This window comes from Anabrus simplex, chromosome 2 (assembly GCF_040414725.1).
Source record: "Anabrus simplex isolate iqAnaSimp1 chromosome 2, ASM4041472v1, whole genome shotgun sequence".
NCBI lineage: Eukaryota > Metazoa > Arthropoda > Insecta > Orthoptera > Tettigoniidae > Anabrus > Anabrus simplex.
Genome location: NC_090266.1, coordinates 953,404,841 through 953,428,857, shown reverse-complemented (window position 1 = coordinate 953,428,857; position 24,017 = coordinate 953,404,841). Strand labels below are relative to the sequence as shown.

Here is a 24,017-nt window from a genome sequence, read left to right as displayed (position 1 = left end):
TACCAGTTTCCACTCTCTAATTCTCCTTTCTCTTCTTCTCCATGGCATTTTCCCCACTTTACTCAGGTTAGCACATAATGGGGATTTGGTTCATTTCTACGGCCGGATGCCTTTGATGATCCTAACCCTATGTGGAAGGATGTATTCACTACGATTATTGCGTTTTACTGTGGTGGTTGGTAGTGAGCTGTGTTGTATGTCTACGAAGCCATATTCCCAAGAGGAGAATATCTTTCACCTGAAACTCCAACCAAATTACAGGCGTAGACTGCGAATTGTATACATTAAGAGCAGACGGAAAAGATTGCCGAAACCCGGGATCGAACCAGGGACCTTTAGATCTACAGGCGTAATCCCAACTGATAGTTGTAATATTTACAGATTTGAAGAATGCTTACGGCATTGAAGCATGGGGAGGTGTTTCGCTAGCCAAGTCGGTGACGTAATCGTTGAGACGGTAGAGATGCGACTGCAGTAGCGTAACCAGGATTTCAGTGTGGAGCGGGAGGGGGTGGGGGGACATTAACCTATTTCTTCATCTAGAATATTTTTCTTTCTTTCTTAATCTGTTTACCCTCCAGGGTCGGTTTTTCACTCGGACACAGCGAGGGATCCTACCACTACCGCCTCAAGGGCAGTGTCCTGGAGCTTCAGACTCTGGGTCGGGGATACAACTGGGGAGGATGACCAGCAACTCGCCCAGGCGGCCTCACCTGCTATGCTGAACAGGGGCCTTGCGGGGGGATGGGAAGATTGGAAGGGAAGAGGGAAGGAATCGGCCGTGGCCTTAAGTTAGGTACCATCTCGGGTGCCTAGAATCGAGCCCGGGCCTCCGGCGGTGGCAGAAAATCACACTAACCACTACACCACAGAGGCGGACGTTGTGCTTTTTCTACGCTGCAAATAAATGCAGACAAATTCTGCCATTCCTCATCAATATCTCCTGTATGTGTCCTTGGAACAGTATTGGACCCTCCAGTAATTTCTCCTGAACTTGCTTATCTACCAGTTTCCACTCTCTAATTCTCCTTGCTCTTCTTCCCCATGGCATATTCCCCACTTTACTCAGGTTAGCGCATAATGGGGATTTGGTTCATATCTAAGGCCGGATGCCTTTGATGATTCTAACCCTAAGTGGAAGGATGTATTCACTACGATTATTGCGTTTTACTATGGTGGTTGGTAGTGAGCTGTGTTGTATGTCTACGAAGCCATATTCCCAAGAGGAGAATATCTTTCACCTGAAACTCCAACCAAATTACAGGCGTAGACTGTGAATTGTATACATTAAGAGCAGACGGAAAAGATTGCCGAAACCCGGGATCGAACCAGGGACCTTTAGATCTTCAGTCTAACGCTCTCCCAACTGAGCTACTTCGGCTACAGGCGTAATCCCAACTCATAGTTGTAATATTTACAGATTTGAAGAATGCTTACGGCTATTGAAGCACGGGGAAGTGTTTCGCTAGCCAAGTCGGTGACGTAATCGTTGAGACGGTAGAGATGGGACTGCAGTAGCGTAACCAGGATTTCAGTGTGGAGCGAGAGGGGGCGGGGGGACATTAACGTAGGTCTTCATCTGGTATATTTTCTTTCTTTCTTAATCTGTTTACCCTCCAGGGTCGGTTTTTCCCTCGGACTCAGCGAGGGATCCTACCTCTACCGACTCAAGGGCAGTGTCCTGGAGCTTCAGACTCTGGGTCGGGGATACAACTGGGGAGGATGACCACTACCTCGCCCAGGCGGCCTCACCTGCTATGCTGAACAGGGGCCTTGTGGGGGGATGGGAAGATTGGAAGGGAAGAGGGAAGGAATCGGCCGTGGCCTTAAGTTAGGTACGATCTCGGGTGCCTAGAATCGAGCCCGGGCCTCCGGCGGTGGCAGCCAATCACACTAACCACTACACCACAGAGGCGGACGTTGTGCTCTTTCTACGCTGCAAATAAATGCAGTCAAATTCTGCCATTCCTCATCAATATCTCCTGTATGTGTCCTTGGAACAGTATTGGACCCTCCACTAATTTCTCCTGAACTTGCTTATCTACCAGTTTCCACGCTCCAATTCTCCTTTCTCTTCTTCTCCATGGCATTTTGCCCACTTTACTCAGGTTAGCACATAATGGGGATTTGGATCATTTCTAAGGCCGGATGCCTTTGATGATTCTAACCCTATGTGGAAGGATGTATTCACTACGATTATTGCGTTTTACTGTGGTGGTTGGTAGTGAGCTGTGTTGTATGTCTACGAAGTCATGTTCCCAAGAGGAGAATATCTTTCACCTCAAACTCCAACCAAATTACACTCGTAGACTGTGAATTGTGTACATTAAGAGCAGACTGAAAAACATCGCCGAAACCAGGGATCGAACCAGGGACCTTTAGATCTTCAGTCTAACGCTCTCCCAACTGAGCTACTTCGGCTACAGGCGTAATCCCAACTGATAGTTGTAATATTTACAGATTTGAAGAATGCTTACGGCTATTGAAGCACGGGGAAGTGTTTCGCTAGCCAAGTCGGTGACGTAATCGTTGAGACGGTAGAGATGGGACTGCAGTAGCGTAACCAGGATTTCAGTGTGGAGCGAGAGGGGGCGGGGGGACATTAACGTAGGTCTTCATCTGGAATATTTTTCTTTCTTTCTTAATCTGTTTACCCTCCAGGGTCGGTTTTTCCCTCGGACTCAGCGAGGGATCATACCTCTACCGACTCAAGGGCAGTGTCCTGGAGCTTCAGACTCTGGGTCGGGGATACAACTTGGGAGGATGACCAGTACCTCGCCCAGGCGGCCTCACCTGCTATGCTGAACAGGGGCCTTGTGGGGGGATGGGAAGATTGGAAGGGAAGAGGGAAGGAATCGGCCGTGGCCTTAAGTTAGGTACGATCTCGGGTGCCTAGAATCGAGCCCGGGCCTCCGGCGGTGGCAGCCAATCACACTAACCACTACACCACAGAGGCGGACGTTGTGCTCTTTCTACGCTGCAAATAAATGCAGTCACATTCTGCCATTCCTCATCAATATCTCCTGTATGTGTCCTTGGAACAGTATTGGACCCTCCACTAATTTCTCCTGAACTTGCTTATCTACCAGTTTCCACGCTCCAATTCTCCTTTCTCCATGTCATTTTGCCCACTTTACTCCGGTTAGCACATAATGGGGATTTGGTTCATTTCTAAGGCCGGATGCCTTTTTATGATTCTAACCCTATGTGGAAGGATGTATTCACTACGATTATTGCGTTTTAATGTGGTGGTTGGTAGTGAGCTGTGTTGTATGTCTACCAAGCCATATTCCCAAGAGGAGAATATCTTTCACCTGAAACTCCAACCAAATTACAGGCGTAGACTGTGAATTGTATACATTAAGAGCAGACTGAAAAACATTGCCGAAACCCGCGATCGAACCAGGGACCTTTAGATCTTCAGTCTAACACTCTCCCAACTGAGCTACGTCGGCTACAGGCGTAATCCCAACTGATAGTTGTAATATTTACAGATTTGAAGAATGCTTACGGCTATTGAAGCATGGGGAGGTGTTTCGCTAGCCAAGTCGGTGACGTAATCGTTGAGACGGTAGAGATGGGACTGCAGTAGCGTAACCAGGATATCAGTGTGGAGCGGGAGGGGGCGGGGGGACATTAACGTAGGTCTTCATCTAGAATATTTTTCTTTCTTTCTTAAGGAGTTTACCCTCCAGGGTCGGTTTTTCCCTCGGACTCAGCGAGGTATCCTACCTCTACCGCCTCAAGGGCAGTGTCCTGGAGCTTCAGACTCTGGGTCGGGGATACAACTGGGGAGGATGACCAGCACCTCGCCCAGGAGGCCTCACCTGCTATGCTGAACAGGGGCCTTGCGGGGGGATGGGAAGATTGGAAGGGAAGAGGGAAGGAATCGGCCGTGGCCTTAAGTTAGGTACCATCTCGGGTGCATAGAATCGAGCCCGGGTCTCTGGCGGTGGCAGCCAATCACACTAACCACTACACCATAGAGGCGGACGTTGTGCTCCTTCTACGCTGCAAATTAATGCAGCCAAATTCTGCCATTCCTCATCAATATCTCCTGTATGTGTCCTTGGGACAGTATTGGACCCTCCACTAATTTCTCCTGAACTTGCATATCTAACAGTTTCCACTCTCTAATTCTCCTTTCTCTTCTTCTCCATGGCATTTTCCCCACTTTACTCAGGTTAGCACATAATGGGGATTTGGTTCATTTCTAAGGCCGGATGCCTTTGATGATTCTAACCATATATGGAAGGATGTATTCACTACGATTATTGCGTTTTACTGTGGTGGTTGGTAGTGAGCTGTGTTGTATGTCTACGAAGCCATATTCCCAAGAGGAGAATATCTTTCACCTGAAACTCCAACCAAATTACAGGCGTAGACTGTGAATTGTATACATTAAGAGCAGACTGAAAAACATTGCCGAAACCCGGGATCGAACCAGGGACCTTTAGATCTTCAGTCTAACGCTCTCCCAACTGAGCTACTTCGGCTACAGGCGTAATCCCAACTGATAGTTGTAATATTTACAGATTTGAAGAATGCTTACGGCTATTGAAGCATGGGGAGGTGTTTCGCTAGCCAAGTCAGTGACGTAATCGTTGAGACGGTAGAGATGGGACTGCAGTAGCGTAACCAGGATTTCAGTGTGGAGCGGGAGGGGGCGGGGGGACATTAACGTAGGTCTTCATCTAGAATATATTTCTTTCTCTCTTAATCTGTTTACCCTCCAGGGTCGGTTTTTCCCTCGGACTCAGCGAGGGATCCTACCTCTAACGCCTCAAGGGCAGTGTCCTGGAGCTTCAGACTCTGGGTCGGGGATACAACTGGGTATAATGACCAGTACCTCGCCCAGGCGGCCTCACCTGCTATGCTGAACAGGGGACTTGTGGTGGGATGGGAAGATTGGAAGGGAAGAGGGAAGGAATCGGCCGTGGCCTTAAGTTAGGTACCATCTCGGGTGCCTAGAATCGAGCCCGGGCCTCCGGCGGTGGCAGCCAATCACACTAACCACTACACCACAGAGGCGGACGTTGTGCTCTTTCTACGCTGCAAATAAATGCAGTCAAATTCTGCCATTCCTCATCAATATCTCCTGTATGTGTCCTTGGAACAGTATTGGACCCTCCACTAATTTCTCCTGAACTTGCTTATCTACCAGTTTCCACTCTCTAATTCTCCTTTCTCTTCTTCTCCATGGCATTTTCCCCCCTTTACTCAGGTTAGCACATAATGGGGATTTGGTTCATTTCTAAGGCCGGATGCCTTTGATGATTCTAACCCTATGTGGAACGATGTATTCACTACGATTATTGCGTTTTACTGTGGTGGTTGGTAGTGAGCTGTGTTGTATGTCTACGAAGCCATATTCCCAAGAGGAGAATATCTTTCACCTGAAACTCCAACCAAATTACAGGCGTAGACTGTGAATTGTATACATTAAGAGCAGACTGAAAAACATTGCCTAAACCCGGGATCGAACCAGGGACCTTTAGATCTTCAGTCTAACGCTCTCCCAACTGAGCTACTTCGGCTACAGGCGTAATCCCAACTGATAGTTGTAATATTTACAGATTTGAAGAATGCTTACGGCTATTGAAGCATGGAGAGGTGTTTCGCTAGCCAAGTCGGTGACGTAATCGTTGAGACGGTAGAGAAGGGACTGCTGTAGCGTAAACAATATTTCAGTGTGGAGCGGGAGGGGGCGGGGGGACATTAACGTAGGTCTTCATCTAGAATATTTTTCTTCCTTTCTTAATCTGTTTACTATCCAGGGTCGGTTTTTCCCTCGGACTCAGCGAGGGATCCTACCTCTACCGCCTCACGGGCAGTGTCCTGGAGCTTCAGACTCTGGGTCGGGGATACAACCGGGGAGGATGACCAGTACCTCGCCCAGGCGGCCTCACCTGCTATGCTGAACAGGGGCCTTGCGGGGGGATGGGAAGATTGGAAGGGAAGAGGGAAGGAATCGGCCGTGGCCTTAAGTTAGGTACGATCTCGGGTGCCTAGAATCGAGCCCGGGCCTCCGGCGGTGGCAGCCAATCACACTAAACACTACACCACAGCGGCGGAAGTTGTGCTCTTTCTACGCTGCAAATAAATGCAGTCAAATTCTGCCATTCCTCATCAATATCTCCTGTATGTGTCCTTGGAACAGTATTGGACCCTCCACTAATTTCTCCTGAACTTGCATATCTACCAGTTTCCACTCTCTAATTCTCCTTTCTCTTCTTCTCCATGGCATTTTCCCCACTTTACTCCGGTTAGCACATAATGGGTGTTTGGTTCATTTCTAAGGCCGGATGCCTTTGATGATTCTAACCCTATGTGGAAGGATGTATTCACTACGATTATTGCGTTTTACTGTGGTGGTTGGTAGTGAGCTGTGTTGTATGTCTACGAAGCCATATTCCCAAGAGGAAAATATCTTTCACCTCAACCTCCAACCAAATTACAGGCGTAGACTGTGAATTGTATACATTAAGAGCAGACTGAAAAACATTGCCGAAACCCGGGATCGAACCAGGGACCTTTAGATCTTCAGTCTAACGCTCTCGGAACTGAGCTACTTCGGCTACAGGCGTAATCCCAACTGATAGTTGTAATATTTACAGATTTGAAGAATGCTTACGGCTATTGAAGCATGGGGAGGTGTTTCGCTAGCCAAGTCAGTGACGTAATCGTTGAGACGGTAGAGATGGGACTGCAGTAGCGTAACCAGGATTTCAGTGTGGAGCGAGAGGGGGCGGGGGGACATTAACGTAGGTCTTCATCTAGAATATTTTTCTTTCTTTCTTAATCTGTTTACCCTCCAGGGTCGGTTTTTCCCTCGGACTCAGCGAGGGATCCTACCTCTACCGCCTCAAGGGCAGTGTCCTGGAGCTTCAGACTCTGGGTCGGGGATACAACTGGGGAGGATGACCAGCACCTCGCCCAGGCGGCCTCACCTGCTATGCTGAACAGGGGCCTTGCGGGGGGATGGGAAGATTGGAAGGGAAGAGGGAAGGAATCGGCCGTGGCCTTAAGTTAGGTACCATCTCGGGTGCCTAGAATCGAGCCCGGGCCTCCGGCGGTGGCAGCCAATCACACTAACCACTACACCACAGAGGCGGACGTTGTGCTCTTTCTACGCTGCAAATAAATGCAGTCAAATTCTGCCCTTCCTCATCAATATCTCCTGTATGTGTCCTTGGAACAGTATTGGACCCTCCACTAATTTCTCCTGAACTTGCTTATCTACCAGTTTCCACGCTCCAATTCTCCTTTCTCTTCTTCTCCATGGCATTTTGCCCACTTTACTCAGGTTAGCACATAATGGGGATTTGGATCATTTCTAAGGCCGGATGCCTTTGATGATTCTAACCCTATGTGGAAGGATGTATTCACTACGATTATTGCGTTTTACTGTGGTGGTTGGTAGTGAGCTGTGTTGTATGTCTACGAAGCCATATTCCCAAGAGGAGAATATCTTTCACCTGAAACTCCAACCAAATTACAGGCGTAGACTGTGAATTGTGTACATTAAGAGCAGACTTAAAAACATCGCCGAAACCCGGGATCGAACCAGGGACCTTTAGATCTTCAGTCTAACGCTCTCCCAACTGAGCTACTTCGGCTACAGGCGTAATCCCAACTGATAGTTGTAATATTTACAGATTTGAAGAATGCTTACGGCTATTGAAGCATGGGGAGGTGTTTCGCTAGCCAAGTCGGTGACGTAATCGTTGAGACGGTAGAGATGGGACTGCAGTAGCGTAACCAGTATTTCAGTGTGGAGCGGGAGGGGGCGGGGGGACATTAACGTAGGTCTTCATCTAGAATATTTTTCTTCCTTTCTTAATCTGTTTACCCTCCAGGGTCGGTTTTTCCCTCGGACTCAGCGAGGGATCCTACCTATACCGCCTCAAGGGCAGTGTCCTGGAGCTTCAGACTCTGGGTCGGGGATACAACCGGGGAGGATGACCAGTACCTCGCCCAGGCGGCCTCACCTGCTATGCTGAACAGGGGCCTTGCGGGGGGATGGGAAGATTGGAAGGGAAGAGGGAAGGAATCGGCCGTGGCCTTAAGTTAGGTACCATCTCGGGTGCCTAGAATCGAGCCCGGGCCTCCGGCGGTGGCAGCCAATCACACTAAACACTACACCACAGCGGCGGAAGTTGTGCTCTTTCTACGCTGCAAATAACTGCAGTCAAATTCTGCCATTCCTCATCAATATCTCCTGTATGTGTCCTTGGAGGACCCTCCACTAATTTCTCCTGAACTTGCTTATCTACCAGTTTCCACTCTCTAATTCTCCTTTCTCTTCTTCTGCATGGCATTTTCCCCACTTTACTCAGGTTAGCACATAATGGGGATTTGGTTCATTTCTAAGGCCGGATGCCTTTGATGATTCTAACCCTATGTGGAAGGATGTATTCACTACGATTATTGCGTTTTACTGTGGTGGTTGGTAGTGAGCTGTGTTGTATGTCTACGAAGCCATATTCCCAAGGGCTGTGGCAGCCAATCACACTAACCACTACACCACAGAGGCGGACGTTGTGCTCTTTCTACGCTGCAAATAAATGCAGTCAAATTCTGCCATTCCTCATCAATATCTCCTGTATGTGTCCTTGGAACAGTATTGGACCCTCCAGTAATTTCTCCTGAACTTGCTTATCTACCAGTTTCACCTGAAACTCCAACCAAATTACAGGCGTAGACTGTGAATTGTATACATTAAGAGCAGACGGAAGAGATTGCCGAAACCCGGGATCGAACCAGGGACCTTTAGATCTTCAGTCTAACGCTCTCCCAACTGAGCTACTTCGGCTACAGGCGTAATCCCAACTGATAGTTTAATATTTACAGATTTGAAAAATGCTTACGGCTATTGAAGCACGGGGAAGTGTTTCGCTAGCCAAGTCGGTGACGTAATCGTTGAGACGGTAGAGATGGGACTGCAGTAGCGTAACCAGGATTTCAGTGTGGAGCGAGATGGGGCGGGGGGACATTAACGTAGGTCTTCATCTAGAATATTTTTCTTTCTTTCTTAATCTGTTTACCCTCCAGGGTCGGTTTTTCCCTCGGACTCAGCGAGGGATCCTACCTCTACCGCCTCAAGGGCAGTGTCCTGGAGCTTCAGACTCTGGGTCGGGGATACAACAGGGGAGGATGACCAGCACCTCGCCCAGGCGGCCTCACCTGCTATGCTGAACAGGGGCCTTGCGGGGGGATGGGAAGATTGGAAGGGAAGAGGGAAGGAATCGGCCGTGGCCTTAAGTTAGGTACCATCTCGGGTGACTAGAATCGAGCCCGGGCCTCCGGCTGTGGCAGCCAATCACACTAACCACTACACCACAGAGGCGGACGTTGTGCTCTTTCTACGCTGCAAATAAATGCAGTCAAATTCTGCCATTCCTCATCAATATCTCCTGTATGTGTCCTTGGAACTGTATTGGACCCTCCAGTAATTTCTCCTGAACTTGCTTATCTACCAGTTTCCACTCTCTAATTCTCCTTTCTCTTCTTCTCCATGGCATGTTCCCCCCTTTACTCAGGTTAGCACATAATGGGGATTTGGTTCATTTCTAAGGCCGGATGCCTTTGATGATTTTAATCCTATGTGGAAGGATGTATTCACTACGATTATTGCGTTTTACTGTGGTGGTTGGTAGTGAGCTGTGTTGTATGTCTACGAAGCCATATTCCCAAGAGGAGAATATCTTTCACCAAATTACAGGCGTAGACTGTGAATTGTATACATTAAGAGCAGACTGAAAAACATTGCCGAAACCCGGGATCGAACCAGGGACCTTTAGATCTTCAGTCTAACGCTCTCCCAACTGAGCTACTTCGGCTACAGGCGTAATCCCAACTGATAGTTGTAATATTTACAGATTTGAAGAATGCTTACGGCTATTGAAGCATGGGGAGGTGTTTCGCTAGCCAAGTCGGTGACGTAATCGTTGAGACGGTAGAGATGGGACTGCAGTAGCGTAACCAGGATTTCAGTGTGGAGCGGGAGGGGGCGGGGGGACATTAACGTAGGTCTTCATCTAGAATATTTTTCTTCCTTTCTTAATCTGTTTACACTCCAGGGTCGGTTTTTCCCTCGGACTCAGCGAGGGATCCTACCTCTACCGCCTCAAGGGCAGTGTCCTGGAGCTTCAGACTCTGGGTCGGGGATACAACCGGGGAGGATGACCAGTACCTCGCCCAGGCGGCCTCACCTGCTATGCTGAACAGGGGCCTTGCGGGGGGATGGGAAGATTGGAAGGGAAGAGGGAAGGAATCGGCCGTGGCCTTAAGTTAGGTACCATCTCGGGTGCCTAGAATCGAGCCCGGGCCTCCGGCGGTGGCAGCCAATCACACTAAACACTACACCACAGCGGCGGACGTTGTGCTCTTTCTACGCTGCAAATAAATGCAGTCAAATTCTGCCATTCCTCATCAATATCTCCTGTATGTGTCCTTGGAACAGTATTGGACCCTCCACTAATTTCTCCTGAACTTGCATATCTACCAGTTTCCACTCTCTAATTCTCCTTTCTCTTCTTCTCCATGGCATTTTCTCCACTTTACTCAGGTTAGCACATAATGGGGATTTGGTTCATTTCTAAGGCCGGATGCCTTTGATGATTCTAACCCTATGTGGAAGGATGTATTCACTACGATTATTGCGTTTTAATGTGGTGGTTGGTAGTGAGCTGTGTTGTATGTCTACGAAGCCATATTCCCAAGAGGAGAATATCTTTCACCTGAAACTCCAACCAAATTACAGGCGTAGACTGTGAATTGTATACATTAAGAGCAGACTGAAAAACATTGCCGAAACCCGCGATCGAACCAGGGACCTTTAGATCTTCAGTCTAACACTCTCCCAACTGAGCTACTTCGGCTACAGGCGTAATCCCAACTGATAGTTGTAATATTTACAGATTTGAAGAATGCTTACGGCTATTGAAGCATGGGGAGGTGTTTCGCTAGCCAAGTCGGTGACGTAATCGTTGAGACGGTAGAGAATATCAGTAGCGTAACCAGGATATCAGTGTGGAGCGGGAGGGGGCGGGGGGACATTAACGTAGGTCTTCATCTAGAATATTTTTCTTTCTTTCTTAAGGAGTTTACCCTCCAGGGTCGGTTTTTCCCTCGGACTCAGCGAGGTATCCTACCTCTACCGCCTCAAGGGCAGTGTCCTGGAGCTTCAGACTCTGGGTCGGGGATACAACTGGGGAGGATGACCAGCACCTCGCCCAGGAGGCCTCACCTGCTATGCTGAACAGGGGCCTTGCCGGGGGATGGGAAGATTGGAAGGGAAGAGGGAAGGAATCGGCCGTGGCCTTAAGTTAGGTACCATCTCGGGTGCATAGAATCGAGCCCGGGTCTCTGGCGGTGGCAGCCAATCACACTAACCACTACACCATAGAGGCGGACGTTGTGCTCTTTCTACGCTGCAAATAAATGCAGCCAAATTCTGCCATTCCTCATCAATATCTCCTGTATGTGTCCTTGGAACAGTATTGGACCCTCCACTAATTTCTCCTGAACTTGCATATCTAACAGTTTCCACTCTCTAATTCTCCTTTCTCTTCTTCTCCATGGCATTTTCCCCACTTTACTCAGGTTAGCACATAATGGGGATTTGGTTCATTTCTAAGGCCGGATGCCTTTGATGATTCTAACCATATATGGAAGAATGTATTCACTACGATTATTGCGTTTTACTGTGGTGGTTGGTAGTGAGCTGTGTTGTATGTCTACGAAGCCATATTCCCAAGAGGAGAATATCTTTCACCTGAAACTCCAACCAAATTACAGGCGTAGACTGTGAATTGTATACATTAAGAGCAGACTGAAAAACATTGCCGAAACCCGGGATCGAACCAGGGACCTTTAGATCTTCAGTCTAACGCTCTCCCAACTGAACTACTTCGGCTACAGGCGTAATCCCAACTGATAGTTGTAATATTTACAGATTTGAAGAATGCTTACGGCTATTGAAGCATGGGGAGGTGTTTCGCTAGCCAAGTCAGTGACGTAATCGTTGAGACGGTAGAGATGGGACTGCAGTAGCGTAACCAGGATTTCAGTGTGGAGCGAGAGGGGGCGGGGGGACATTAACGTAGGTCTTCATCTAGAATATATTTCTTTCTTTCTTAATCTGTTTACCCTCCAGGGTCGGTTTTTCCCTCGGACTCAGCGAGGGATCCTACCTCTACCGCCTCAAGGGCAGTGTCCTGGAGCTTCAGACTCTGGGTCGGGGATACAACTGGGTAGGATGACCAGTACCTCGCCCAGGCGGCCTCACCTGCTATGCTGAACAATGGACTTGTGGGGGGATGGGAAGATTGGAAGGGAAGAGGGAAGGAATCGGCCGTGGCCTTAAGTTAGGTACCATCTCGGGTGCCTAGAATCGAGCCCGGGCATCCGGCGGTGGCAGCCAATCACACTAACCACTACACCGCAGAGGCGGACGTTGTGCTCTTTCTACGCTGCAAATAAATGCAGTCAAATTCTGCCATTCCTCATCAATATCTCCTGTATGTGTCCTTGGAACAGTATTGGACCCTCCACTAATTTCTCCTGAACTTGCTTATCTACCAGTTTCCACTCTCTAATTCTCCTTTCTCTTCTTCTCCATGGCATTTTCCCCCCTTTACTCAGGTTAGCACATAATGGGGATTTGGTTCATTTCTAAGGGCGGATGCCTTTGATGATTCTAACCCTATGTGGAAGGATGTATTCACTACGATTATTGCGTTTTACTGTGGTGGTTGGTAGTGAGCTGTGTTGTATGTCTACGAAGCCATATTCCCAAGAGGAGAATATCTTTCACCTGAAACTCCAACCAAATTACAGGCGTAGACTGTGAATTGTATACATTAAGAGCAGACTGAAAAACATTGCCTAAACCCGGGATCGAACCAGGGACCTTTCGATCTTCAGTCTAACGCTCTCCCAACTGAGCTACTTCGGCTACAGGCGTAATCCCAACTGATAGTTGTAATATTTACAGATTTGAAGAATGCTTACGGCTATTGAAGCATGGAGAGGTGTTTCGCTAGCCAAGTCGGTGACGTAATCGTTGAGACGGTAGAGAAGGGACTGCTGTAGCGTAAACAGGATTTCAGTGTGTAGCGGGAGGGGGCGGGGGACATTAACGTAGGTCTTCATCTAGAATATTTTTCTTCGTTTTTAATCTGTTTACTCCCCAGGGTCGGTTTTTCCCTCGGACTCAGCGAGGGATCCTACCTCTACCGCCTCAAGGGCAGTGTCCTGGAGCTTCAGACTCTGGGTCGGGGATACAACCGGGGAGGATGACCAGTACCTCGCCCAGGCGGCCTCACCTGCTATGCTGAACAGGGGCCTTGCGGGGGGATGGGAAGATTGGAAGGGAAGAGGGAAGGAATCGGCCGTGGCCTTAAGTTAGGTACCATCTCGGGTGCCTAGAATCGAGCCCGGGCCTCCGGCGGTGGCAGCCAATCACACTAAACACTACACCACAGCGGCGGACGTTGTGCTCTTTCTACGCTGCAAATAAATGCAGTCAAATTCTGCCATTCCTCATCAATATCTCCTGTATGTGTCCTTGGAGGACCCTCCACTAATTTCTCCTGAACTTGCTTATCTACCAGTTTCCACTCTCTAATTCTCCTTTCTCTTCTTCTCCATGGCATTTTCCCAACTTTACTCCGGTTAGCACATAATGGGTGTTTGGTTCGTTTCTAAGGCCGGATGCCTTTGATGATTCTAACCCTATGTGGAAGGATGTATTCACTACGATTATTGCGTTTTAATGTGGTGGTTGGTAGTGAGCTGTGTTGTATGTCTACGAAGCCATATTCCCAAGAGGAGAATATCTTTCACCTGAAACTCCAACCAAATTACAGGCGTAGACTGTGAATTGTATACATTAAGAGCAGACTGAAAAACATTGCCGAAACCCGCGATCGAACCAGGGACCTTTAGATCTTCAGTCTAACACTCTCCCAACTGAGCTACGTCGGCTACAGGCGTAATCCCAACTGATAGTTGTAATATTTACAGATTTGAAGAATGCTTACGGTTATTGAAGCATGGGGAGGTGTTTCGCTAGCCAAGTCGGTGACGTAATCGTTGAGACGGTAGACAATATCAGTAGCGTAACCAGGATTTCAGTGTGGAGCGGGGGGGGGGGCTGGGGGACATTAACGTAGGTCTTCATCTAGAATATTTTTCTTTATTTCTTAATCTGTTTACCCTCCAGGGTCGGTTTTTCCCTCGGACTCAGCGAGGGATCCTACCTCTACCGCCTCACGGGCAGTGTCCTGGAGCTTCAGACTCTGGGTCGGGGATACAACTGGGGAGGATGACCAGCACCTCGCCCAGGCGGCCTCACCTGCTATGTTGAACAGGGGCCTTGCGGGGGGATGGGAAGATTGGAAGGGAAGAGGGAAGGAATCGGCCGTGGCCTTAAGTTAGGTACCATCTCGGGTGCCTAGAATCGAGCCCGGGCCTCCGGCGGTGGCAGCCAATCACACTAACCACTACACCACAGAGGTGGACGTTGTGCTCTTTCTACGCTGCAAATAAATGCAGTCAAATTCTGCCATTCCTCATCAATATCTCCTGTATGTGTCCTTGGAGGACCCTCCACTAATTTCTCCTGAACTTGCTTATCTACCAGTTTCCACTCTCTAATTCTCCTTTCTCTTCTTCTACATGGCATTTTCCCCACTTTACTCCGGTTAGCACATAATGGGGATTTGGTTCATTTCTAAGGCCGGATGCCTTTGATGATTCTAACCCTATATGGAAGGATGTATTCACTACGATTATTGCGTTTTACTGTGGTGGTTGGTAGTGAGCTGTGTTGTATGTCTACGAAGCCATATTCCCAAGAGGAGAATATCTTTCACCTGAAACTCCAACCAAATTACAGGCGTAGACTGTGAATTGTATACATTAAGAGCAGACTGAAAAACATTGCCGAAACCCGGGATCGAACCAGGGACCTTTAGATCTTCAGTCTAACGCTCTCCCAACTGAGCTACTTTGGCTACAGGCGTAATCCCAACTGATAGTTGTAATATTTACAGATTTGAAGAATGCTTACGGCTATTGAAGCATGGGGAGGTGTTTCGCTAGCCAAGTCAGTGACGTAATCGTTGAGACGGTAGAGATGGGACTGCAGTAGCGTAACCAGGATTTCAGTGTATAGCGAGAGGGGGCGGGGGGACATTAACGTAGGTCTTCATCTAGAATATTTTTCTTTCTTTCTTAATCTGTTTACCCTCCAGGGTCGGTTTTTCCCTCGGACTCAGCGAGAGATCCTACCTCTACCGCCTCAAGGGCAGTGTCCTGGAGCTTCAGACTCTGGGTCGGGGATACAAATGGGGAGGATGACCAGTACCTCGCCCAGGCGGCATCACCTGCTATGCTGAACAGGGGACTTGTGGGGGGATGGGAAGATTGGAAGGGAAGTGGGAAGGAATCGGCCGTGGCCTTAAGTTAGGTACCATCTCGGGTGCCTAGAATCGAGCCCGGGCCTCCGGCGGTGGCAGCCAATCACACTAACCACTACACCACAGAGGCGGACGTTGTGCTCTTTCTACGCTGCAAATAAATGCAGTCAAATTCTGCCATTCCTCATCAATATCTCCTGTATGTGTCCTTGGAAGACCCTCCACTAACTCCTCCTGAACTTGCTTATCTACCAGTTTCCACTCTCTAATTCTCCTTTCTCTTCTTCTCCATGGCATTTTCCCCACTTTACTCAGGTTAGCACATAATGGGGATTTGGATCATTTCTAAGGCCGGATGCCTTTGATGATTCTAACCCTATGTGGAAGGATGTATTCACTACGATTACTGCGTTTTACTGTGGTGGTTGGTAGTGAGCTGTGTTGTATGTCTACGAAGCCATATTCCCAAGAGGAGAATATCTTTCACCTGAAACTCCAACCAAATTACAGGCGTAGACTGTGAATTGTGTACATTAAGAGCAGACTTAAAAACATCGCCGAAACCCGGGATCGAACCAGGGACCTTTAGATCTTCAGTCTAACGCTGTCCCAACTGAGCTACTTCGGCTACAGGCGTAATCCCAACTGATAGTTGTAATATTTACAGATTTGAAGAATGCTTACGGCTATTGAAGCATGGGGAGGTGTTTCGCTAGCCAAGTCGGTGACGTAATCGTTGAGACGGTAGAGATGGGACTGCAGTAGCGTAACCAGGATTTCAGTGTGGAGCGGGGGGGGGGGGGGGCTGGGGGACATTAACGCAGGTCTTCATCTAGAATATTTTTCTTTCTTTCTTAATCTGTTTACCCTCCAGGGTCGGTTTTTCCCTCGGACTCAGCGAGGGATCCTACCTCTACCGCCTCAAGGGCAGTGTCCTGGAGCTTCAGACTCTGGGTCGGGGATACAACTGGGGAGGATGACCAGCACCTCGCCCAGGCAGCCTCACCTGCTATGCTGAACAGGGACCTTGCGGGGGGATGGGAAGATTGGAACGGAAGAGGGAAGGAATCGGCCGTGGCCTTAAGTTAGGTACCATCTCGGGTGCCTAGAATCGAGCCCGGGCCTCCGGCGGTGGCAGCCAATCACACTAACCACTACACCACAGAGGTGGACGTTGTGCTCTTTCTACGCTGCAAATAAATGCAGTCAAATTCTGCCATTCCTCATCAATATCTCCTGTATGTGTCCTTGGAAGACCCTCCACTAACTCCTCCTGAACTTGCTTATCTACTAGTTTCCACTCTCTAATTCTCCTTTCTCTTCTTCTCCATGGCATTTTCCCCACTTTACTCAGGTTAGCACATAATGGGGATTTGGTTCATTTCTAAGGCCGGATGCCTTTGATGATTCTAACCCTATGTGGAAGGATGTATTCACTACGATTATTGCGTTTTACTGTGGTGGTTGGTAGTGAGCTGTGTTGTATGTCTACGAAGCCATTTTCCCAGGAGGAGAATATCTTTCACCTGAAACTCCAACCAAATTACAGGCGTAGACTGTGAATTGTATACATTAAGAGCAGACGGAAAAGATTGCCGAAACCCGGATTCGAACCAGGGACCTTTAGATCTTTAGTCTAACGCTCTCCCAACTGAGCTACTTCGGCTACAGGCGTAATCCCAACTGATAGTTGTAATATTTACAGATTTGAAAAATGCTTACGGCTATTGAAGCACGGGGAAGTGTTTCGCTAGCCAAGTCGATGACGTAATCGTTGAGACGGTAGAGATGGGACTGCAGTAGCGTAACCAGGATTTCAGTGTGGAGCGAGATGGGGCGGGGGGACATTAACGTAGGTCTTCATCTAGAATATTTTTCTTTCTCTTCTTAATCTGTTTACCCTCCAGGGTCGGTTTTTCCCTCGGACTCAGCGAGGGATCCTACCTCTACCGCCTCAAGGGCAGTGTCCTGGAGCTTCAGACTCTGGGTCGGGGATACAACTGGGGAGGATGACCAGTACCTCGCCCAGGCGGCCTCACCTGCTATGCTGAACAGGGGCCTTGTGGGGGTATGGGAAGATTGGAAGGGAAGAGGGAAGGAATCGGCCGTGGCCTTAAGTTAGGTACAATCTCGGGTGCCTAGAATCGAGCCCGGGCCTCCGGCGATGGCAGCCAATCACACTAACCACTACACCACAGAGGGGGACGTTGTGCTCTTTCTACGCTGCAAATAAATGCAGTCAAATTCTGCCATTCCTCATCAATATCTCCTGTATGTGTCCTTGGAACAGTATTGGACCCTCCACTAATTTCTCCTGAACTTGCTTATCTACCAGTTTCCACGCTCCAATTCTCCTTTCTCTTCTTCTCCATGGCATTTTGCCCACTTTACTCAGGTTAGCACATAATGGGGATTTGGATCATTTCTAAGGCCGGATGCCTTTGATGATTCTAACCCTATGTGGAAGGATGTATTCACTACGATTATTGCGTTTTACTGTGGTGGTTGGTAGTGAGCTGTGTTGTATGTCTACGAAGCCATATTCCCAAGAGGAAAATATCTTTCACCTCAACCTCCAACCAAATTACAGGCGTAGACTGTGAATTGTATACATTAAGAGCAGACTGAAAAACATTGCCGAAACCCGGGATCGAACCAGGGACATTTAGATCTTCAGTCTAACGCTCTCCCAACTGAGCTACTTCGGCTACAGGCGTAATCCCAACTGATAGTTGTAATATTTACAGATTTGAAGAATGCTTACGGCTATTGAAGCATGGGGAGGTGTTTCGCTAGCCAAGTCGGTGACGTAATCGTTGATACGGTAGAGATGGGACTGCAGTAGCGTAACCAGGATTTCAATGTGGAGCGAGAGGGGGCTGGGGGACATTAACGTAGGTCTTCATGTAGAATATTTTTCTTTCTTTCTTAATCTGTTTACCCTCCAGGGTCGGTTTTTCCCTCGGACTCAGCGAGGGATCCTACCTCTACCGCCTCAAGGGCAGTGTCCTGGAGCTTCAGACTCTGGGTCGGGGATACAACTGGGGAGGATGACCAGCACCTCGCCCAGGCGGCCTCACCTGCTATGCTGAACAGGGGCCTTGCGGGGGGATGGGAAGATTGGAAGGGAAGAGGGAAGGAATCGGCCGTGGCCTTAAGTTAGGTACCATCTCGGGTGCCTAGAATCGAGCCCGGGCCTCCGGCGGTGGCAGCCAATCACACTAACCACTACACCACAGAGGTGGACGTTGTGCTCTTTCTACGCTGCAAATAAATGCAGTCAAATTCTGCCATTCCTCATCAATATCTCCTGTATGTGTCCTTGGAGGACCCTCCACTAATTTCTCCTGAACTTGCTTATCTACCAGTTTCCACTCTCTAATTCTCCTTTCTCTTCTTCTCCATGGCATTTTCCCCACTTTACTCAGGTTAGCACATAATGGGGATTTGGTTCATTTCTAAGGCCGGATGCCTTTGATGATTCTAACCCTATGTGGAAGGATGTATTCACTACGATTATTGCGTTTTACTGTGGTGGTTGGTAGTGAGCTGTGTTGTATGTCTACGAAGCCATATTCCCAAGGGCTGTGGCAGCCAATCACACTAACCACTACACCACAGAGGCGGACGTTGTGCTCTTTCTACGCTGCAAATAAATGCAGTCAAATTCAGCCATTCCTCATCAATATCTACTGTATGTGTCCTTGGAACAGTATTGGACCCTCCAGTAATTTCTCCTGAACTTGCTTATCTACCAGTTTCACCTGAAACTCCAACCAAATTACAGGCGTAGACTGTGAATTGTATACATTAAGAGCAGACGGAAAAGATTGCCGAAACCCGGGATCGAACCAGGGACCTTTAGATCTTCAGTCTAACGCTCTCCCAACTGAGCTACTTCGGCTACAGGCGTAATCCCAACTGATAGTTTAATATTTACAGATTTGAAAAATGCTTACGGCTATTGAAGCACGGTGAAGTGTTTCGCTAGCCAAGTCGGTGACGTAATCGTTGAGACGGTAGAGATGGGACTGCAGTAGCGTAACCAGGATTTCAGTGTGGAGCGAGATGGGGCGGGGGGACATTAACGTAGGTCTTCATCTAGAATATTTTTCTTTCTTTCTTAATCTGTTTACCCTCCAGGGTCGGTTTTTCCCTCGGACTCAGCGAGGGATCCTACCTCTACCGCCTCAAGGGCAGTGTCCTGGAGCTTCAGACTCTGGGTCGGGGATACAACTGGGGAGGATGACCAGCACCTCGCCCAGGCGGCCTCACCTGCTATGCTGAACAGGGGCCTTGCGGGGGGATGGGAAGACTGGAAGGGAAGAGGGAAGGAATCGGCCGTGGCCTTAAGTTAGGTACCATCTCGGGTGACTAGAATCGAGCCCGGGCCTCCGGCTGTGGCAGCCAATCACACTAACCACTACACCACAGAGGCGGACGTTGTGCTCTTTCTACGCTGCAAATAAATGCAGTCAAATTCTGCCATTCCTCATCAATATCTCCTGTATGTGTCCTTGGAACTGTATTGGACCCTCCACTAATTTCTCCTGAACTTGCTTATCTACCAGTTTCCACTCTCTAATTCTCCTTTCTCTTCTTCTCCATGGCATTTTCCCCACTTTACTCCGGTTAGCACATAATGGGGATTTGGTTCATTTCTAAGGCCGGATGCCTTTGATGATTCTAACCCTATGTGGAAGGATGTATTCACTACGATTATTGCGTTTTACTGTGGTGGTTGGTAGTGAGCTGTGTTGTATGTCTACGAAGCCATATTCCCAAGAGGAAAATATCTTTCACCTCAACCTCCAACCAAATTACAGGCGTAGACTGTGAATTGTATACATTAAGAGCAGACTGAAAAACATTGCCGAAACCCGGGATCGAACCAGGGACCTTTAGATCTTCAGTCTAACGCTCTCCCAACTGAGCTACTTCGGCTACAGGCGTAATCCCAACTGATAGTTGTAATATTTACAGATTTGAAGAATGCTTACGGCTATTGAAGCATGGGGAGGTGTTTCGCTAGCAAAGTCAGTGACGTAATCGTTGAGACGGTAGAGATGGGACTGCAGTAGCGTAACCAGGATTTCAGTGTGGAGCGAGAGGGGGCGGGGGGACATTAACGTAGGTCTTCATCTAGAATATTTTTCTTTCTTTCTTAATCTGTTTACCCTCCAGGGTCGGTTTTTCCCTCGGACTCAGCGAGGGATCCTACCTCTACCGCCTCAAGGGCAGTGTCCTGGAGCTTCAGACTCTGGGTCGGGGATACAACTGGGGAGGATGACCAGTACCTCGCCCAGGCGGCCTCACCTGCTATGCTGAACAGGGGCCTTGTGGGGGGATGGGAAGATTGGAAGGGAAGAGGGAAGGAATCGGCCGTGGCCTTAAGTTAGGTACGATCTCGGGTGCCTAGAATCGAGCCCGGGCCTCCGGCGGTGGCAGCCAATCACACTAACCACTACACCACAGAGGCGGACGTTGTGCTCTTTCTACGCTGCAAATAAATGCAGTCAAATTCTGCCCTTCCTCATCAATATCTCCTGTATGTGTCCTTGGAACAGTATTGGACCCTCCACTAATTTCTCCTGAACTTGCTTATCTACCAGTTTCCACGCTCCAATTCTCCTTTCTCTTCTTCTCCATGGCATTTTGCCCACTTTACTCAGGTTAGCACATAATGGGGATTTGGATCATTTCTAAGGCCGGATGCCTTTGATGATTCTAACCCTATGTGGAAGGATGTATTCACTACGATTACTGCGTTTTACTGTGGTGGTTGGTAGTGAGCTGTGTTGTATGTCTACGAAGCCATATTCCCAAGAGGAGAATATCTTTCACCTGAAACTCCAACCAAATTACAGGCGTAGACTGTGAATTGTGTACATTAAGAGCAGACTTAAAAACATCGCCGAAACCCGGGATCGAACCAGGGACCTTTAGATCTTCAGTCTAACGCTGTCCCAACTGAGCTACTTCGGCTACAGGCGTAATCCCAACTGATAGTTGTAATATTTACAGATTTGAAGAATGCTTACGGCTATTGAAGCATGGGGAGGTGTTTCGCTAGCCAAGTCGGTGACGTAATCGTTGAGACGGTAGAGATGGGACTGCAGTAGCGTAACCAGGATTTCAGTGTGGAGCGGGGGGGGGGGGGGGGCTGGGGGACATTAACGCAGGTCTTCATCTAGAATATTTTTCTTTCTTTCTTAATCTGTTTACCCTCCAGGGTCGGTTTTTCCCTCGGACTCAGCGAGGGATCCTACCTCTACCGCCTCAAGGGCAGTGTCCTGGAGCTTCAGACTCTGGGTCGGGGATACAACTGGGGAGGATGACCAGCACCTCGCCCAGGCAGCCTCACCTGCTATGCTGAACAGGGACCTTGCGGGGGGATGGGAAGATTGGAACGGAAGAGGGAAGGAATCGGCCGTGGCCTTAAGTTAGGTACCATCTCGGGTGCCTAGAATCGAGCCCGGGCCTCCGGCGGTGGCAGCCAATCACACTAACCACTACACCACAGAGGTGGACGTTGTGCTCTTTCTACGCTGCAAATAAATGCAGTCAAATTCTGCCATTCCTCATCAATATCTCCTGTATGTGTCCTTGGAAGACCCTCCACTAACTCCTCCTGAACTTGCTTATCTACCAGTTTCCACTCTCTAATTCTCCTTTCTCTTCTTCTCCATGGCATTTTCCCCACTTTACTCAGGTTAGCACATAATGGGGATTTGGTTCATTTCTAAGGCCGGATGCCTTTGATGATTCTAACCCTATGTGGAAGGATGTATTCACTACGATTATTGCGTTTTACTGTGGTGGTTGGTAGTGAGCTGTGTTGTATGTCTACGAAGCCATTTTCCCAGGAGGAGAATATCTTTCACCTGAAACTCCAACCAAATTACAGGCGTAGACTGTGAATTGTATACATTAAGAGCAGACGGAAAAGATTGCCGAAACCCGGATTCGAACCAGGGACCTTTAGATCTTTAGTCTAACGCTCTCCCAACTGAGCTACTTCGGCTACAGGCGTAATCCCAACTGATAGTTGTAATATTTACAGATTTGAAAAATGCTTACGGCTATTGAAGCACGGGGAAGTGTTTCGCTAGCCAAGTCGATGACGTAATCGTTGAGACGGTAGAGATGGGACTGCAGTAGCGTAACCAGGATTTCAGTGTGGAGCGAGATGGGGCGGGGGGACATTAACGTAGGTCTTCATCTAGAATATTTTTCTTTCTCTTCTTAATCTGTTTACCCTCCAGGGTCGGTTTTTCCCTCGGACTCAGCGAGGGATCCTACCTCTACCGCCTCAAGGGCAGTGTCCTGGAGCTTCAGACTCTGGGTCGGGGATACAACTGGGGAGGATGACCAGTACCTCGCCCAGGCGGCCTCACCTGCTATGCTGAACAGGGGCCTTGTGGGGGTATGGGAAGATTGGAAGGGAAGAGGGAAGGAATCGGCCGTGGCCTTAAGTTAGGTACAATCTCGGGTGCCTAGAATCGAGCCCGGGCCTCCGGCGATGGCAGCCAATCACACTAACCACTACACCACAGAGGGGGACGTTGTGCTCTTTCTACGCTGCAAATAAATGCAGTCAAATTCTGCCATTCCTCATCAATATCTCCTGTATGTGTCCTTGGAACAGTATTGGACCCTCCACTAATTTCTCCTGAACTTGCTTATCTACCAGTTTCCACGCTCCAATTCTCCTTTCTCTTCTTCTCCATGGCATTTTGCCCACTTTACTCAGGTTAGCACATAATGGGGATTTGGATCATTTCTAAGGCCGGATGCCTTTGATGATTCTAACCCTATGTGGAAGGATGTATTCACTACGATTATTGCGTTTTACTGTGGTGGTTGGTAGTGAGCTGTGTTGTATGTCTACGAAGCCATATTCCCAAGAGGAGAATATCTTTCACCTGAAACTCCAACCAAATTACAGGCGTAGACTGTGAATTGTGTACATTAAGAGCAGACTGAAAAACATCGCCGAAACCCGGGATCGAACCAGGGATCTTTAGATCTTCAGTCTAACGCTCTCCCAACTGAGCTACTTCGGCTACAGGCGTAATCCCAACTGATAGTTGTAATATTTACAGATTTGAAGAATGCTTACGGCTATTGAAGCATGGGGAGGTGTTTCGCTAGCCAAGTCGGTGACGTAATCGTTGATACGGTAGAGATGGGACTGCAGTAGCGTAACCAGGATTTCAGTGTGGAGCGAGAGGGGGCTGGGGGACATTAACGTAGGTCTTCATCTAGAATATTTTTCTTTCTTTCTTAATCTGTTTACCCTCCAGGGTCGGTTTTTCCCTCGGACTCAGCGAGGGATCCTACCTCTACCGCCTCAAGGGCAGTGTCCTGGAGCTTCAGACTCTGGGTCGGGGATACAACTGGGGAGGATGACCAGCACCTCGCCCAGGCGGCCTCACCTGCTATGCTGAACAGGGGCCTTGCGGGGGGATGGGAAGATTGGAAGGGAAGAGGGAAGGAATCGGCCGTGGCCTTAAGTTAGGTACCATCTCGGGTGCCTAGAATCGAGCCCGGGCCTCCGGCGGTGGCAGCCAATCACACTAACCACTA

At 48.7% G+C, this 24,017-nt stretch overlaps 22 non-coding genes across 22 annotated transcripts; all 22 read right to left on the bottom strand.

Annotated features, from left to right (window-relative positions):
• Nucleotides 1–1,308: 1,308 nt before the first annotated feature.
• On the bottom strand, nucleotides 1,309–1,381 carry TRNAF-GAA (transfer RNA phenylalanine (anticodon GAA)). Its single transcript has one exon. It is a non-coding gene; the product is annotated as a tRNA-Phe (tRNA).
• A 967-nt stretch (nucleotides 1,382–2,348) lies between these two features.
• TRNAF-GAA (transfer RNA phenylalanine (anticodon GAA)) lies at nucleotides 2,349–2,421 on the bottom strand. Its single transcript has one exon. It is a non-coding gene; the product is annotated as a tRNA-Phe (tRNA).
• Nucleotides 2,422–3,382: 961 nt separating this feature from the next.
• TRNAF-GAA (transfer RNA phenylalanine (anticodon GAA)) lies at nucleotides 3,383–3,455 on the bottom strand. Its single transcript has one exon. It is a non-coding gene; the product is annotated as a tRNA-Phe (tRNA).
• Nucleotides 3,456–4,423: 968 nt separating this feature from the next.
• On the bottom strand, nucleotides 4,424–4,496 carry TRNAF-GAA (transfer RNA phenylalanine (anticodon GAA)). Its single transcript has one exon. It is a non-coding gene; the product is annotated as a tRNA-Phe (tRNA).
• A 968-nt stretch (nucleotides 4,497–5,464) lies between these two features.
• Nucleotides 5,465–5,537, bottom strand: TRNAF-GAA (transfer RNA phenylalanine (anticodon GAA)). Its single transcript has one exon. It is a non-coding gene; the product is annotated as a tRNA-Phe (tRNA).
• A 968-nt stretch (nucleotides 5,538–6,505) lies between these two features.
• TRNAF-GAA (transfer RNA phenylalanine (anticodon GAA)) lies at nucleotides 6,506–6,578 on the bottom strand. Its single transcript has one exon. It is a non-coding gene; the product is annotated as a tRNA-Phe (tRNA).
• A 968-nt stretch (nucleotides 6,579–7,546) lies between these two features.
• On the bottom strand, nucleotides 7,547–7,619 carry TRNAF-GAA (transfer RNA serine (anticodon GGA)). Its single transcript has one exon. It is a non-coding gene; the product is annotated as a tRNA-Phe (tRNA).
• A 1,123-nt stretch (nucleotides 7,620–8,742) lies between these two features.
• On the bottom strand, nucleotides 8,743–8,815 carry TRNAF-GAA (transfer RNA phenylalanine (anticodon GAA)). The gene has a single exon. It is a non-coding gene; the product is annotated as a tRNA-Phe (tRNA).
• A 954-nt stretch (nucleotides 8,816–9,769) lies between these two features.
• TRNAF-GAA (transfer RNA phenylalanine (anticodon GAA)) lies at nucleotides 9,770–9,842 on the bottom strand. The gene has a single exon. It is a non-coding gene; the product is annotated as a tRNA-Phe (tRNA).
• A 968-nt stretch (nucleotides 9,843–10,810) lies between these two features.
• On the bottom strand, nucleotides 10,811–10,883 carry TRNAF-GAA (transfer RNA phenylalanine (anticodon GAA)). Its single transcript has one exon. It is a non-coding gene; the product is annotated as a tRNA-Phe (tRNA).
• A 964-nt stretch (nucleotides 10,884–11,847) lies between these two features.
• On the bottom strand, nucleotides 11,848–11,920 carry TRNAF-GAA (transfer RNA phenylalanine (anticodon GAA)). The gene has a single exon. It is a non-coding gene; the product is annotated as a tRNA-Phe (tRNA).
• Nucleotides 11,921–12,888: 968 nt separating this feature from the next.
• Nucleotides 12,889–12,961, bottom strand: TRNAF-GAA (transfer RNA phenylalanine (anticodon GAA)). Its single transcript has one exon. It is a non-coding gene; the product is annotated as a tRNA-Phe (tRNA).
• A 958-nt stretch (nucleotides 12,962–13,919) lies between these two features.
• TRNAF-GAA (transfer RNA phenylalanine (anticodon GAA)) lies at nucleotides 13,920–13,992 on the bottom strand. The gene has a single exon. It is a non-coding gene; the product is annotated as a tRNA-Phe (tRNA).
• A 958-nt stretch (nucleotides 13,993–14,950) lies between these two features.
• Nucleotides 14,951–15,023, bottom strand: TRNAF-GAA (transfer RNA phenylalanine (anticodon GAA)). The gene has a single exon. It is a non-coding gene; the product is annotated as a tRNA-Phe (tRNA).
• A 960-nt stretch (nucleotides 15,024–15,983) lies between these two features.
• On the bottom strand, nucleotides 15,984–16,056 carry TRNAF-GAA (transfer RNA phenylalanine (anticodon GAA)). Its single transcript has one exon. It is a non-coding gene; the product is annotated as a tRNA-Phe (tRNA).
• A 965-nt stretch (nucleotides 16,057–17,021) lies between these two features.
• Nucleotides 17,022–17,094, bottom strand: TRNAF-AAA (transfer RNA phenylalanine (anticodon GAA)). The gene has a single exon. It is a non-coding gene; the product is annotated as a tRNA-Phe (tRNA).
• A 969-nt stretch (nucleotides 17,095–18,063) lies between these two features.
• On the bottom strand, nucleotides 18,064–18,136 carry TRNAF-GAA (transfer RNA phenylalanine (anticodon GAA)). Its single transcript has one exon. It is a non-coding gene; the product is annotated as a tRNA-Phe (tRNA).
• A 1,123-nt stretch (nucleotides 18,137–19,259) lies between these two features.
• TRNAF-GAA (transfer RNA phenylalanine (anticodon GAA)) lies at nucleotides 19,260–19,332 on the bottom strand. The gene has a single exon. It is a non-coding gene; the product is annotated as a tRNA-Phe (tRNA).
• A 967-nt stretch (nucleotides 19,333–20,299) lies between these two features.
• TRNAF-GAA (transfer RNA phenylalanine (anticodon GAA)) lies at nucleotides 20,300–20,372 on the bottom strand. The gene has a single exon. It is a non-coding gene; the product is annotated as a tRNA-Phe (tRNA).
• A 968-nt stretch (nucleotides 20,373–21,340) lies between these two features.
• On the bottom strand, nucleotides 21,341–21,413 carry TRNAF-GAA (transfer RNA phenylalanine (anticodon GAA)). The gene has a single exon. It is a non-coding gene; the product is annotated as a tRNA-Phe (tRNA).
• Nucleotides 21,414–22,379: 966 nt separating this feature from the next.
• On the bottom strand, nucleotides 22,380–22,452 carry TRNAF-AAA (transfer RNA phenylalanine (anticodon GAA)). The gene has a single exon. It is a non-coding gene; the product is annotated as a tRNA-Phe (tRNA).
• A 969-nt stretch (nucleotides 22,453–23,421) lies between these two features.
• On the bottom strand, nucleotides 23,422–23,494 carry TRNAF-GAA (transfer RNA phenylalanine (anticodon GAA)). The gene has a single exon. It is a non-coding gene; the product is annotated as a tRNA-Phe (tRNA).
• Between the last annotated feature and the right edge of the window lie 523 nt (nucleotides 23,495–24,017).